Genomic DNA, 14,679 nt, shown 5'->3' on the forward strand with positions numbered 1-14,679 from the left:
AGCTTCTATTCTCTTCTTGTCCAAACTATTTATCGTCCATGTTTCACTTCCATACATGGCTACACTCCATACAAATACTTTCAGAAACGACTTCCTGACACTTACATCTATACTCGATGTTAACAAATTTCTCTTCTTCAGAAACGCTTTCCTTGCCATTGCCAGTCTACATTTTATATCCTCTCTACTCCGACCATCCTCAGTTATTTTGCTCCCCAAATAGCAAAACTCCTTAACTACTTTAAGTGTCTCATTTCCTAATCTAAATCCCTCAGCATCACCAGACTTAATTTGACTACATTCCATTATCCTCGTTTTGCTTTTGTTGATATTCATCTTATATCCTCCTTTCATGACACCGTCCATTCCCTTCAACTGCTCTTCCAAGTCCTTTCCTGTCACTGACAGAATTACAATCCCATCGGCGAACCTCAAAGTTTTTATTTCTTCTCCATGGATTTTAATACCTACTCCGAATTTTTCTTTTGTTTCCTTTACTGCTTGCTCAATATACAGATTGAATAACATCGGGGAGAGGCTACAGCCCTGTCTCACTCCTTTCCCAACCACTGCTTCCCTTTCATGCCCCTCGACTCTTATAACTGCCATCTGGTTTCTGTACAAATTGTAAATAGCCTTTCGCTCCCTGTATTTTACCCCTGCCACCTTCAGAATCTGAAAGAGAGTGTTCCAGTCAACATTGTCAAAAGCTTTCTGTAAGTCTACAAATGCTAGAAACGTAGGTTTGCCTTTCCTTAATCTAGCTTCCAAGATAGGTCGTAGGGTGAGTATTGCCTCACGTGTTCCAATATTTCTGCGGAATCCAAACTTATCTTCCCCGAGGTCGGCTTCTACTAGTTTTTCCATTCGTCTGTAAAGAATTCGCGTTAGTATTTTGCATCCGTTTCACATCTGTCAACACCTGCTTTCTTTGGGATTGGAATTATTATATTCTTCTTGAAGTCTGAGGGTATTTCGCCTGTCTCACACATCTTGCTCACCAGATGGTAGAGTTTTGTCAGGACTGGCTCTCCCAAGGCCGTCAGTAGTTCTAATTGAATGTTGTTTACTCCCGGGGCTTTGTTTCGACTCAGGTCTTTCAGTTCTCTGTCAAACTCTTCACGCAGTATCGTATCTCCCATTTCATCTTCATCTACATCCTCTTCCATTTCCATAATACTGTCCTCAAATACACCGCCCTTGTATAGACCCTCTATATACTCCTTCCACCTTTCTGCTTTCCCTTCTTCGCTTAGAACTGGGTTTCCATCTGAGCGCTTGATATTCATACAAGTGGTTCTCTTTTCTCCAAAGGTCTCTTTAATTTTCCTATAGGCAGTATCTATCTTACCCCTAGTGAGATAAGCCTCTACATCCTTACATTTGTCCTCTAGCCATCCCTGCTTAGCCAGTTTGCACTTCCTGTCGATTTTTGAGACTTTTGTATTCCTTTTTGCCTGCTTCATTTACTGCATTTTTATATTTTCTCCTTTCATCAATTAAATTCAATATTTCTTCTGTTACCCAAGGATTTCTACTAGCCCTCGTCTTTTTACCTACTTGATCCTCTGCTGCCTTCACTACTTCATCCCTCAAAGCTACCCATTCTTCTTCTAATGTATTTCTTTCCCCCCTTTCGTGTCAGTTGTTCCCTTGTGCTCTCCCTGAAACTCTGTACAACCTCTGGTTTAGTCAGTTTATCCAGGTCCCATCTCCTTAAATTCCCACCTTTTTGCAGTTTCTTCAGTTTTAATCTACAGTTCATAACCAATAGATTGTGGTCAGAGTCCACATCTGCCCCTGGAAATGTCTTACAATTTAAAACCTGGTTCCTAAATCTCTGTCTTACCATTATATAATCTATCTGCAACCTGTCAGTATCTCCAAGCTTCTTCCATGTATACAACCTTCTTTTATGATTCTTGAACCAACCGATTTCCATGTGTTTCCAAAACTTGAAGAGCACCTTCGAGGATTCCACTTTGACAGTAGAGTAATGAAGCGGCGCAAGCAGAGGTGAGGTTGTCGTTCCGTCAAGAAAGTCAAACATTCTGCAGCGGCTGTTGTCTCGTTGGGAGAAATGAGTACCACGCCAGGGTGACTCTGTTGAGTAATTAACATGCACAGATAAAGAATAAAGATGTGGAATGTTAATAACGTTGGTTTTGTGTAAAAACCTTTAAGAATTTTTCTCATAAAAAGTTCAGAGACATTACTTTCAGTACGCCCTCTTACATCGCAAGCTAGCTTAAGAAGTGCGCGAGCAGGTACTTTCGCTACCACTGCCAAAACCTCCCCGTATTCTCGGTTCCATTTGCGAAGAGTAAGTGGAAAAAAAGCGATTTCGCTAGGTGTGTGTGGGGGAGGAAGCAATATGTCGCTCGATTCTTCTTCGAACGTTTCCTGTCGGAGGTTTGACGGTGAAACGTCTTTTCGTTCGTCGGTGTAACTTAATTGTGTGGGGAAATGTCAGCTTTGAATCGCTAACAACTACGAGACTAATAATGTGTAAACAGTGGTTGAATACAAAACGGATAGATCATGTCTATACGAGTTTGTCGCGCTCTGCTGGTTGTGCCTGTGACGCCATCGTACTAGTGTAGGCATATTAGCGTGATTGTTACGAATTAGCCTTGTGTAAAGTTACAAACTGGTGTAGTGTGGAAATGCGTTTAGTTAGAACACTGATTCGTGTGCCATTGTGAGGAGCTTGCGGAGAAGTACTAGGAGCCAAAATCGCTGAAATATAAGTGAAAATGGGTATTAAATTGAAAATTTCAAAATTCTACTTCCGCCAGTACCTCGTCTCCTAGATTCCATACTTCACAGAAGTTCTCTTGCGAAACTTGCAGGACTAGCACTATTAGAAGAAAGGATATTGTGGAGACATGGCTTAGACACAGCGTAGGGAATGTTTCCAGAATGAAATTTCCGCTCTGCAGCGGAGTGTGCGCTGTTTTAAAACTTCCTTGCAGCAGGTTAAAACTGTATGTCGGACATAGTTTTAATCAGCCAGGAAGTTTCAAATCAGCGCACACTCCGTTGCAGAGTGGAAATGGCATTGAGGATGACGTACGGTGAGAAGATAATCAAGGAAATGACGATAATGAGAGTGAGATTGATGAAAAACATTAGAACAAATGTTTACGGTACCTGCCTACGTCTTACATGTAAATACAAATAAATTTTTGGTAATTTTTCTTCTGTGTCAGTGTAGGCTTATTTTCGAGCAAAATCATTTTTTATATATTTTTTTCTTCTTCGAAATTTGGGGGTGTTGCTTACGTGCTGCGGCGGCTTACTTTTGGGCCAGTGCGATAGTTTAGGTGGTTCCTTCCGGTCGTCCCTCCACTAAGACGATTTTCAAGCTTGCGAGTCGTGTGTCTTGCCCATCCAAGCCTTTTTGCCATCATTTTCTGGACAATTCGTGTATTACGTGGTCCTTCTTTCTTCTCCAGCGATCGGTATCTCATACTGGGTCAACAGCCTCAAAACTTTTCGTCTAAATACTTAGTCGTCTGAGTTTGTGGAGCCTAAGATCTCTGTTACACAGTGTAACGATACTGGAACTACTATTGCAATATATGCCTCGAGTACGCTTTTCCTGGAGAGCGTGCGTGGTTTCATTACTGCCTCATGCTGGCGTATGTTCGATCCGCAGTTTTACCTCCAGCTTTAAGTTACTGTTAAACTGAGCGAGTTAACTTGTTTCGATCTTTGTAATTTCCTCGTCACCTCCCTGCCAGCAAGCGTGAAAGAACTGACATGGCCGTTTGCCATCTTACTTACAAGGGAACCTCCCCATCGCACCCCCCTCAGATTTAGTTATAAGTTGGCACAGTGGATAGGCCTTGATAAACTGAACACATATCAGTTGGGAAAACAGGAAGAAGTTGTGTGGAACTGTGAAAAAATAAGCAAAATATACAAACTGAGTAGTCCATGGGCCACATAAGCAATATCATGGACAATGTGAGCTCAGGAGCGCCGTTGTCCGGTGGTAGCGCTGCTGAACGAGAGGTCTTTGGTTCAAGTCTTCCCTCGAGTGAAAATTTTACTTTCTTTATTTTTGCATAGTTATTATCTGTCCGTTCGTTCATTGACGTCTCTGTTCACTGTAATAAGTTTAGTTTCTGTGTTTTGCGACCGCATCGCAAAACCGTGCGATTAGTAGACGAAAGGACGTGCCTCTCCAATGGGAACCGAAAACATTTGATCGCAAGGTCATAGGTCAACCGATTCCTCCACAGGAAAACACGTCTGATATATTCTATACGACACTGGTGACGGCATGTGCGTCACATCACAGGAATATGTTGTCGACCCACCAAACTTGTACACTGTGCGAATAGGTAAAAAGATTCTTCTACCTTGCCCGATTTAGGTTTTCTTGTGGATGTGATAATCACTCCCAAAAAAGTGATGAAAACATAAGAGTTTGTCACATAAACTGAAAATAAAAGTTAAACTTTTCACTCGATGGAGGGTTTGAACCAAAGACCTTTCCTTCCGCAGCTGCTCACGTTACCACGAGACCACGGCGCTCCTGAGTTCCCAGTTGCTTCGATGTTGCCTATCCTCCCATGAACTACTCAGTTTGTATATTTTGTTTATTTTTTCACAGTTCCACAGAACTTCTTCCTGTTTTCTCAATTGATCTGTGTTCAGTTTTTCAAGGCCTATCCACTGTGGCAACTTATAACTAAATCTGAGGGGGGTGCGATGGGGAGGTTCCCTTGTTAGCATGGTTCTTAGTGTGTGTCGTGGATGGATCGATTGTAATAATGTAGTCTCAACTAAGTGGTGTGTTACTTCGATCCGTGTTACTGGGCTGCTTAGTGGCACGTACACACTGTTTCACTCCATCAATTAGATCAGCAGTCACATGGACACCTGGTACCAGTTGCACACCGTCTTTAGCGCTCCTAAGCGACCAGTGTGTTCTTTTAAGGGGTTGACAAGTTTTAGAACATTCTCCATCTATCCGATGTGGACGCCTTAGCATGGTACAGTCGTTCTTTTTGTGGATTGAACGGCTTCAGTAAGTGGAGTGTGTCTCAAAATGTGAAATATGTGGTTTCCGCAGAGTGCCGTGCAATCCGTTTGCCGGAATGCCGTTACCGGATCCTCGCCGCCTGCAGCCATTGTCGTCGTTCGCCGCGTCCATTGTCAGCTGGTGGGAACAGCGGATGGCGCAGCTGGCCGCCCCGTTAGAGAGTTGTTTAGCGCGCAGTGCGGCCGCTAACCATGAGGCTTCATTAGGCCGTCCCGGCCACCCGGCCTCGCCACGGCTCACTTCGTTGTCGCCTGCCGAGCGAGGTGGCGGAGACCAGTCGTGATCACGTGCCCGCCCGCCCATCCCAGCTAACACCGGGGTTGTTCAGTTTAAAAGAAGACAGGGTCCATTTCCATGTGTGTCCGAACCTGTGCACTGTCCGTCGCATGTGAAGATACGATGAACTATTGTGCTCAAAAGTATCCCGACGACCTTAATTGCTTTCTGCCTGATTTGTATGCAGCCCGCCTTGTTTGTGGAATCAAGACCTTTAGGACTGGATGACATTGCTACTGGTAAACCCTCGGGGCATAAGGTTGTGCAGTCTACGAAACTTTTGTTCCTAACGTTTCGCCCAGAATTGCGCGGTACATCTTCAGAGGCGTTGCTCCACCGTTGACTTCGTGGATTGGCTTATTAACGGATTTGGCATTGTTAATTGAAGGGGTGGCCGGATGTCCCTCCTGTCGTCATCCACCTCCCTCTCCCCTCTCCCACTACCACTTCCCTCGGACACTCCCCGCCTCCACTCTCCTCCCTCCCCCAGGACGGAATATGTCTACCCCAGCTGTCTGCCAGTAGTCTTATTCATAGGAAAAAGAGCGCAAGTTTTCCATATGTCTGCGAATCGTGTAACTGTGACGTGATTCCGGTATCAGCCCGGTATTCACCTAGTCAGATGTGAGAAACCGCCTAAAAACCAGGCTGGGCAAAACACCGAACCTCGTCGTTTGTCCACTGGGCGGATTCGACCCGGGGCCGGCACACCTCCCCCTCCCAGAAGCGGTGCTGCAACACGCATGGCTAACTGGGTAGGTAGATGCAAATTAAGATATAGGAAACACATTATTGGAGATGACACAGAGTTCAACGCTTGTAAACTCATATTCGTTACAATAAATGACTTTTCAAAAACCAAGTTTCCACTTGAAATCACAGGACGAAAATATTTGTACTGAACCGGGATCTGAAACTCCTTTCAAACAGCTATTTCCTGCTAAGCACGAAATATCTTAACTGTAGTTTCAGTCGAAAGTGAAAACGTTCGTGTATTTGAATTGGATACGACATACAGTTCGTGTTGGACGGGAATTCGGATCCAGCACATAACCATTTTAGATACCGAAATTTTTCGCTAGTAGTGAGATAACTGAAACTCAAATGACGAAACGAAAAAGTTTTGCATTACCGTTTTTTCAAAATGGCGCCTATCGCTGTTGTTTTCTAGCCATAAGTCGATGTTAAATATGAATTTATATCCCCAGTAGCGAGATGTGGGCATCTCTGAACTGGAAATAACGTTACGAAAAGTTATGTATCTGACTAGAAGTCAAAACGGGCACCAATCTTTGTTGTTGGCAACGCACGAAGAGGCGTTAGAAATCATGATTAAAATCGCAAGTAATTTGACATGCACTTGATACAGGTTGAAACGACGTAACAGAAATTTTTCTGCGGGACCAAGATTTGGCCCCAGACATACGCCTGCCATGGACACTTCGAGGAGTTTGGGACCGTGTTTAAACAACGAAACGATGGAATTGTATTGCCCAGAAGCGGGCAAATCCCGCAGGAGAGAACAGTCTGAATTCCAGTCCTCCACCAATATTTCAACATCTCCATTCAAACACAGTAAGAAACAAGCGCCCTGTATCTTATATGACGACTCCTTCACTAATAAAATGAATTTCTGGTGTAAGAAGCGTACTACTGACAGAGTTTCTGTTAGCCGCGACTTCCACCTCTGTCGTGGACCAAGCTACACCCACTGTCCTCTTTTAGTTTTGGGCCTCTGTTTCTGTATGGTGTCTTTAGTAGCCCTTACTCCACGTCCCTGTTTTCAGCTGTCTTCTCTTATGTCAATTGAGACTGATGTTTAGTCGTTTTTTAACTCCTCTCTTCGTGTTCTATAGTTTCGACGTGGGCGCGTATGACCCCAGTTGTTTTTGCGCCCTAAACGAAACAAAACCCACTGTTCTCCAATAGGTAGCGAAGGGGCGTCACTGTTAATGTGCTCTTGGAACCACGGCGCAACCCTGTGTTGTTCAATTGGCGTTATCAGAGGTGAAGAGGGCCTGTTCGTGCTTGTTAAAAATTGTTGCATAAAATCTGAGTCGAACCCAGACCTGGGAGTTCTGATTCCCAAGAGATGGATTACACCCTCTCCAATACAGTCGTTTCCTTGTTTGTCCGTCATCGTCAAAAATGGTTCAAATGGCTCTGAACACTATGCGACTTAACTTCTGAGGTCATCAGTCGCCTAGAATTTAGAACTAATTAAACCTAACTAACCTAAGGACATCACACACATCCATGCCCGAGGCAGGATTCGAACCTGCGACCGCAGCGGTCACGCGGTTCCAGACTGAAGCGCCTTTAACCGCACGGCCACACCGGCCGGCTCCGTCATCGTCATCAGCTGCCATGACTACCCACTAGGTTCTCTTGATTTGATTTTGTAATAGCTAAAATAAAACAAAATCACGTAACGACCATCTGCATTAACTGGCAACGGTGTAGGATACGGAAATTTCTAAAGGAATGTTGTTTTCAGTTGAGCTGCTGAGGTGCTCTATGTATTATTTGTCTAGTGACAAACGTGCGACATTGTAAACGATATGCCAAAATATGGACCGCATTTTTTGTACTATATTTCGTCTGACATAAATGCATAGGCAACAGCAATGTTGAAATTGTTCATGTAGCATATACTTTGAAAAATTACTGTAATCCATCATTGCCGGGAGAATTTAGCTGAAAAAAAATTAACTGGTACTTAGGTTTGTGGAGGTTTTGTATGGCGTTTTGTCATGCAGATTCCTATAATTATGTTTATCAGTTGTCATATTTTATTTGTTTAAGTGTTAGAAAACGGAATGTGAAACAGAAAAAGGCTAACAATTGTGACTTTTGTCCTCTTTGGCATTAAGAGAGGGTTGCTGTCAGCGAAGGCAGATTGAGACGTTTTTGCCACGTATAGGTTAAGTGCACCGAATAAATAACGTCAGAAAATATTTTTCTCATTTCAGTTAAGAATGCTTCGACGTGAATTATCTGCACATTCAAGAAGAGCAACAGGCTTTGATGAAGGACGTTTTTACGGTTTATTCCAATGGTGCTTGTCAACGTGCCTGGTTCATGGCAGATACAACGAACGACGATCATTTAATCTTCGTGAGAGAGTTACACTCAGTGGACATTTTGGGAAAGAAGAAAGAAAGGAAGATTACGGTTAAACGTCCCCTCGACTACGGTGGCATTAGAGACGAGTCGGAATCTACGATTCTGAAAGATGGGAAAGAAAATCGACTGGGTTCTTTGAGAGGAAATATCCCAGCATCTGCATTACTCGACCTAAGGAAATAACGGACAACTTAAATATGAGTATGTATACGGGGATTTGAGCAACCGCATGTTATCTTCATAAAAATAATAGTGGTTGGCTCTAACAAAAAATATCAGAAGCAGAGACAAGTGCGGGTCCTCGACCGTTAACATTGTGCATCTGGCGACCAAAGGATGGTGTTTTGCGCTACAAACTGCACCCTAGGTGTGTGTCCGTTGCCAATAACTGAGACGCCTTGCGGTCGCAATACAAAAAACAAACGAGAAGCGCATTAAAAATATGCAGTGTTCTAATACAAATAATTAGAACATACCTTGATAGCCTTACGGCGTAAGTCTAAGTTAATGAAACAGTAGCATCTGTAACAAAAGCCTGTCCAAAAATTCATGATTTGTAGGTGTAGTCACGAACGATGGCGGGCGAGTTTAGGCTCGTTCTGCGCATCTATGTCATATGCCACGCGTTCTCAGACAGACAGTGAGCATTTAGTATTGGTCTGAGCGCTGTGTTGCGAATGTAAACAATGCGACGATTAAGTGACCGTACCGAGTTATCTGGTGAACTTCTATTACATTTGTTTTGAGTTGTCAACGCAAGTGGTGGTGGTAGGCGACAAATTCGACACAGGCATGTGAGAAACATCACCAGAATACACGCTTTCTTCAGGTGTAAGGGACGTGTATATGCGAAACGCAACTGACGCTTGAGAGCGGCGAAAATGCTACAGGACAGGCTTAACGATACGCCAGCGCATATCAGTTTGTCTCCAGATGCTGTTACTCATTGGATCTCGCTTAACTTCAAGTATTGGCTCTCATATAAACGCCAAATAGACATTCAGGTTTAGGTGATATGTTCATGAAGTAAATTGAACACTTGAAGATCAAACCTAATTCATTGCTTTCGTATTCTCGTTTTGGAATCATTGCTAAACAACGCAGACGCCAAATACGTGTCACTTAAGATACCGTCGAGTCGTTTTAGACACTTCCTGTGCTAACTGGACGCCGTGTTGGCGGAGTGTCTGTCACACATCACTTTCGCAGTCCTGGTGCGATGCCTCACTATGTGACGCAATTAAGCCACTAAAGGAAAAATTTGTTTACTGCTTTACTAATATATAAAACGGATACGTTGTTAGCAAAAATTTCGAAAAGCCCTTGACGTATTTTACCCAGTACTCTGATAAAGATACGGTCAGAGACAGGCTATATACTTTTTTAAAAGAACAATGTACGGGTTTTCTGTTAAAGTATACTGCGAGAAAGAAAATACTGTGCGGTTTTTTTCAGTCGATTGCAACTATGATAACAGGGCATTTATACTATTAAACAAACGTCTTTATATACATTGTTTCTCCGTATATAGATTATAATTTAAAACAACAATTGTAAAACAACAATTCACTGTTTTTTCTTACTCGCGGTCGGTTTTAACAGAAAACATGCAGTAACAATAAAGAAGGCTCAAGGTCGGACACTGAAGCGCGTTGGAATTGATTTACAACCAGGCCGTTTCTCTCACCGTTAGTGTTGTATGTTTGCCCTTTCACTTGTATTTATGGCTTATCGGTTTATCATTAGAAGCAATCAGAATCGTCCGAAACTTTAGATGAATGCTATGCGAAATGTCATTGAAGCTACTTCCTTCCAGATCCAGCAGTTGTGCAGGTCTCCCTCATGGCCCATATATCAATGATCTCAACCGATTTACCCATTGAGTTAAAGCGAATCAAGGTTTCGTTTCCAGTAACAATAAAAAAGGTTCAAGGTCGGGTACTGAAATGCGTTGGAATTGATTTACGACCAGATCGTTTCTCTCATGGTCAGTTGTTAGTTTGCCCTTTCTCGAACTGGTAGTTGAAAAAACGAGTTCAAAAAAATGGTTCAAATGGCTCTGAGCACTATGGGACTCAACTGCTGAGGTCATCAGTCCCCTAGAACTTAGAACTACTTAAACCTAAATAACCTAAGGACAACACACACATCCATGCCCGAGGCAGGATTCGAACCTGCGACCGTAGCGGTCGCGCGGTTCCAGACTGTAGCGCCAGAAGCGCTCGGTCACCAGCGGCCGGCAAAACGAGTTCATACTCTTACCATACAGTGCCCAGAAAAATGAAAAATGCTGTTTATTTTGATGTTTTCTAATTGTTCTGACCATACAATTTATCAAACAACTTTAAAAACAGTAAAACCAAGGCAGAGGAGTCTTTCCTTTGTTCGTATCGATGGTAGGCGGTGAAAACCTCGTAACTCCATCTGCTTCTGAAAACTCATAACTGCAGTAACCAGTAACTACATAATCAAGGAGAGTTTTTAAAGCGCATGGATTTCTCTATCTGTCAACAACCAAGCTTCTGCTATACAGTTACACAAGTAGCAAATTTCTTTACCACTTTATATCCCTTTTTAAAAAACCGTTTTTGCTTCACTTTTAAAATTTAACAAACTGGATTTACTAGGTTTTATTGATTCCCATCGATATTCATGATTTATTATAATTTTGAGTTCCACAGCTTCAGAGTGGGCAAAGTCGCAGCGAGGAGCCATAATTTTCGTCCTGACACGGTTCCCTGGGATATGCCATATTGGGACATAACAGAACGCCCATACATAAGCAGCCGTTACGAATCAGTGCCGGTTTCGCTAGTGTAATATAGGTGTTAGGAAGTCTTTTCTGAAGGTATTTGTCTAGAATGTAGCTCTATACGGATGTGAAACGCGAACGATTCAGTTAAGAGAAGAAGAGGATAACACAAGGTTTCGAAATATGACACCACAGAAGATTGTTGAAGACTGCATAGTTTGATTGAGTGACTAATGAAGAGGTATTGAATCGAACTGGGGAGAAAAGAAATTTGTGGCACAACCTGAGTGCAAAGGAGACCATTGATGAAACACGGTATAAGGCATCAAGCAGTCGCTAATTTGGTAATGGACGGAAAATTGGAAGGCTTCACTACTGTTAACAGAGTCAAATGGTTGTACGTTGCAATAGCTGTACGGAAATGATGAGGCCTGCACAGGATAGAGTGTAACGTGGAGAGCTGCGTCAAATCAGTCTTCGGACTGTATATCTCAACTACAGGCAATTCTTACAAACCAATGACCTCCACCCGTGAAGAGCTGAATGTTCTAGTCGTCGGTCTGTAGCACCCTGAGCACGCACGCAGCTAAGGAACTGGGAACACGCCGTTCACAGGAATCTGGGCCAAACAGTTTCCGGCGCCGTGTTGTCTTATCTGGCGGTATTAAGCGCTCTTGAGGTCGTCATTTTCCACTCGAGATAATGGAGTGCTCGTGAGGCGTCGCCTGGCGAGGGGTCGTCGCCGTGCCGACGTAGGCTGGCTCGTGCCCGACTTGTCGTCCGCGGCTTTCCCGAGAGCTGCCACGAGTCAGCCAGCTGACGAGAGCTTTCTGCTGGGACTGGAGCGCTACCGTATCTCTCTAGTTCAGGAGCCCACAGGTCAGCGTCCGCGGTCTGTACTAGGATATTAAAAATATTGTCAATCCGATATATCGATATTTTTAAAAAGGTCATTATTCGCCATCGGTACATTGAACTAGTGCATCGATATGTCGACGGAAGTAGGTATCAACGTACCGGCCTAAACATATATCGGCTGCACATTGTAAATATACTGCCGGTTTTAGAGCTGCATACTTAATTATTGATTTATTATTGGATATTCCGTTCATCAGCAAAATAGCAGCAGCCTGCCTATCCCCCTTACAGCAACAACTGAAAGGAAAACTACGCACGTTCGCGCTTGGCCGTAACCACTTTGCTAACAATGGTAATTGCATGTAAGTAGGACAAAAAAGGTGTCCGATGGCTCCGTCACACGGTTCCGTCACTTAACTGATTTGTCCGGAACATTTCATGTCGACGCCAGCGACCGAGCAGTTGTAGTGTCCAAACTGCGTGGTGAAGGTAAACGTAGCAGTTTCTGTTGGTAGCGCCGAGCGCCGATTACCTCGGCATTTTCGTCTCGCGCCACTCCGCCTATTGCAAAGACGAATCTTGTCATTTAGGGTTTTTGTTCATTATCTTCAGCAACTGTTTTTGAATATTGGCGCTGTGAAATTAAATATATTTTTAACGCAAATGGAGTGCTACTTCTTCATATCGGAAATCTGAAACGTGCCCTTAGAAAAATTAATGAATTATTGTGCTGATAAAACCTCTACGTTATTTCATTTTCAAACAGCTGAGCAAAACTGAACGTACTCAGACATTACACTCTTTACTTATTCTGATCAACACTAAACTGACACACAATTTTTTTTTTTTTTTTTTAGCGCAACGCAATCTGACTTTCAATAATCCCTACAAAAGAATGGCCCTGACTAACAATAACCTATACCTTTCATGAATCACTTACCTCACAAGAATCTTAGTTACTCGAACTGCTGCAATACAACGAGCGCCACTATTGCCAGCTAAATAAAAGATTCTAACTACTGAAGGCACTAACTGCTGATAGGCATAGTCAGCAAATGAAAGATTTTGATAGAGAACAAACAATGTATTTACGTCAATAATGTTCAAAAGTCATATATATATATATATATATCAGTTCATAATATCCAGTGTTACAAATTTACTCTTTCTGGTGGACACACGTCCAGATCGTCCGCTCTTAAAATTCTGCCATCTCTCTCCCCACATCCAACACTGCTGGCGGCTCACCACCAACTGCCTAACGCTACGCGCTGTTCACATCCAACTGCCCACTACAATAGAGAATATTTCAACAATGCCAACCAGCCACAGACTGCACACAGCACAGTCAGTGATTTTCATACGGAGCGCTACGTGGCGTTACCAACATAAAAACCTAAACAGCCTACTTACAAATCTTGTTATTCCATTCACACCGCCCAGTGTAGCCGAACTACTTCTTTGTGCCATCTATACTTGCTTTACACAATCAAAGAGAAAGACTGCACGTGATGAAAGCTCAAAAAGTAGTAAGACTCTTTCCCACAGTGAAAGTAAAATTACGTTCTGCTACAATTTCAAAAGAACAATTTCCAATATTTATCGAAAACAACGAAAAAAAATATATATAATAAAAATATCGGCACTCTGTATTTCCATTTCGATATCGATATTTTATCAACAGTCCGGCGACACTTTGCTGTGGGCACTACCTCTCTGCTGTCTAGCGTAATTGGTGACGTATACAACATTTGAAGCGGTAACTGGGCTACGTGCGACATTCGGCATTATCAGTGCTTGTAGCTTTACATACATTAATTAATTCACATTTACGGTAACTGGTACATAAATGCATTCGATCGTACCTACCACGGTTGATTGTAGTAACCCTACCTCCGTGGAGGAAACTTTAAAAAAGTGGATTTCATCACAATTCGCCGAATTGTCCCATAGCAAAAATTACTTATTTTCATTAATATTGACGATTATGAGGTCGAAATGTTTAAGTGTGGCTTCAGATATGGAGACGGGCTTTTTAACTACTGCAAGAATGTATATTCTATATTACAAGTTAAATAATGGTTAAACTCCAAAGCAGCTGCTTTAAGTAATGCGCTAGTTTTATTCACTCGAATTTACTTCATAGTTTACACCACATTCAATTTCACAGAGATCATACTACAACTTCCTTTACACTGTTATATACTGAAATGTTTTACGTACTTGATTTCCATTCTGTTACATACATGTTCGGCTAGTATAGAAACCACACGGAAATTACAGTGGTCAAAATAAATATTGCATATTGCTTTATTTTGACTGTACTGGACATAGCAGTAAACAAAACTGGTTTTATTCTGTGAGGTACAGTCACAACAAGATAACGAAAATAAAGAAGATAAATACATTTCTAGTAGATAAACACAAATAAAAAACAAACAAAAATAAAACTTTGAGAAGGGAGTGAAAAGAGGCTGTAGCCTGTTGCTCATGTTATCAGTAAAGCAAAGGTACAGAACGTAGTCGAATTCAATCGGGCAGTGCTGAGGTAATTACATTACGATATGAGACACCGAAAGTGGTACGCGAGTTTCAATGTTAGGGCAGCAAA

At 42.5% G+C, this 14,679-nt stretch overlaps 1 protein-coding gene across 3 annotated transcripts in view; it reads left to right on the plus strand.

The window, feature by feature from the left end:
- The window catches only part of LOC124790019 (arfGAP with SH3 domain, ANK repeat and PH domain-containing protein), a 679,824-nt gene that overhangs the window by 830 nt on the left and 664,315 nt on the right, over nt 1–14,679 (plus strand). The window lies entirely within an intron of this gene.

This window comes from Schistocerca piceifrons, chromosome 1 (genome assembly GCF_021461385.2).
Source record: "Schistocerca piceifrons isolate TAMUIC-IGC-003096 chromosome 1, iqSchPice1.1, whole genome shotgun sequence".
Lineage (NCBI taxonomy): Eukaryota > Metazoa > Arthropoda > Insecta > Orthoptera > Acrididae > Schistocerca > Schistocerca piceifrons.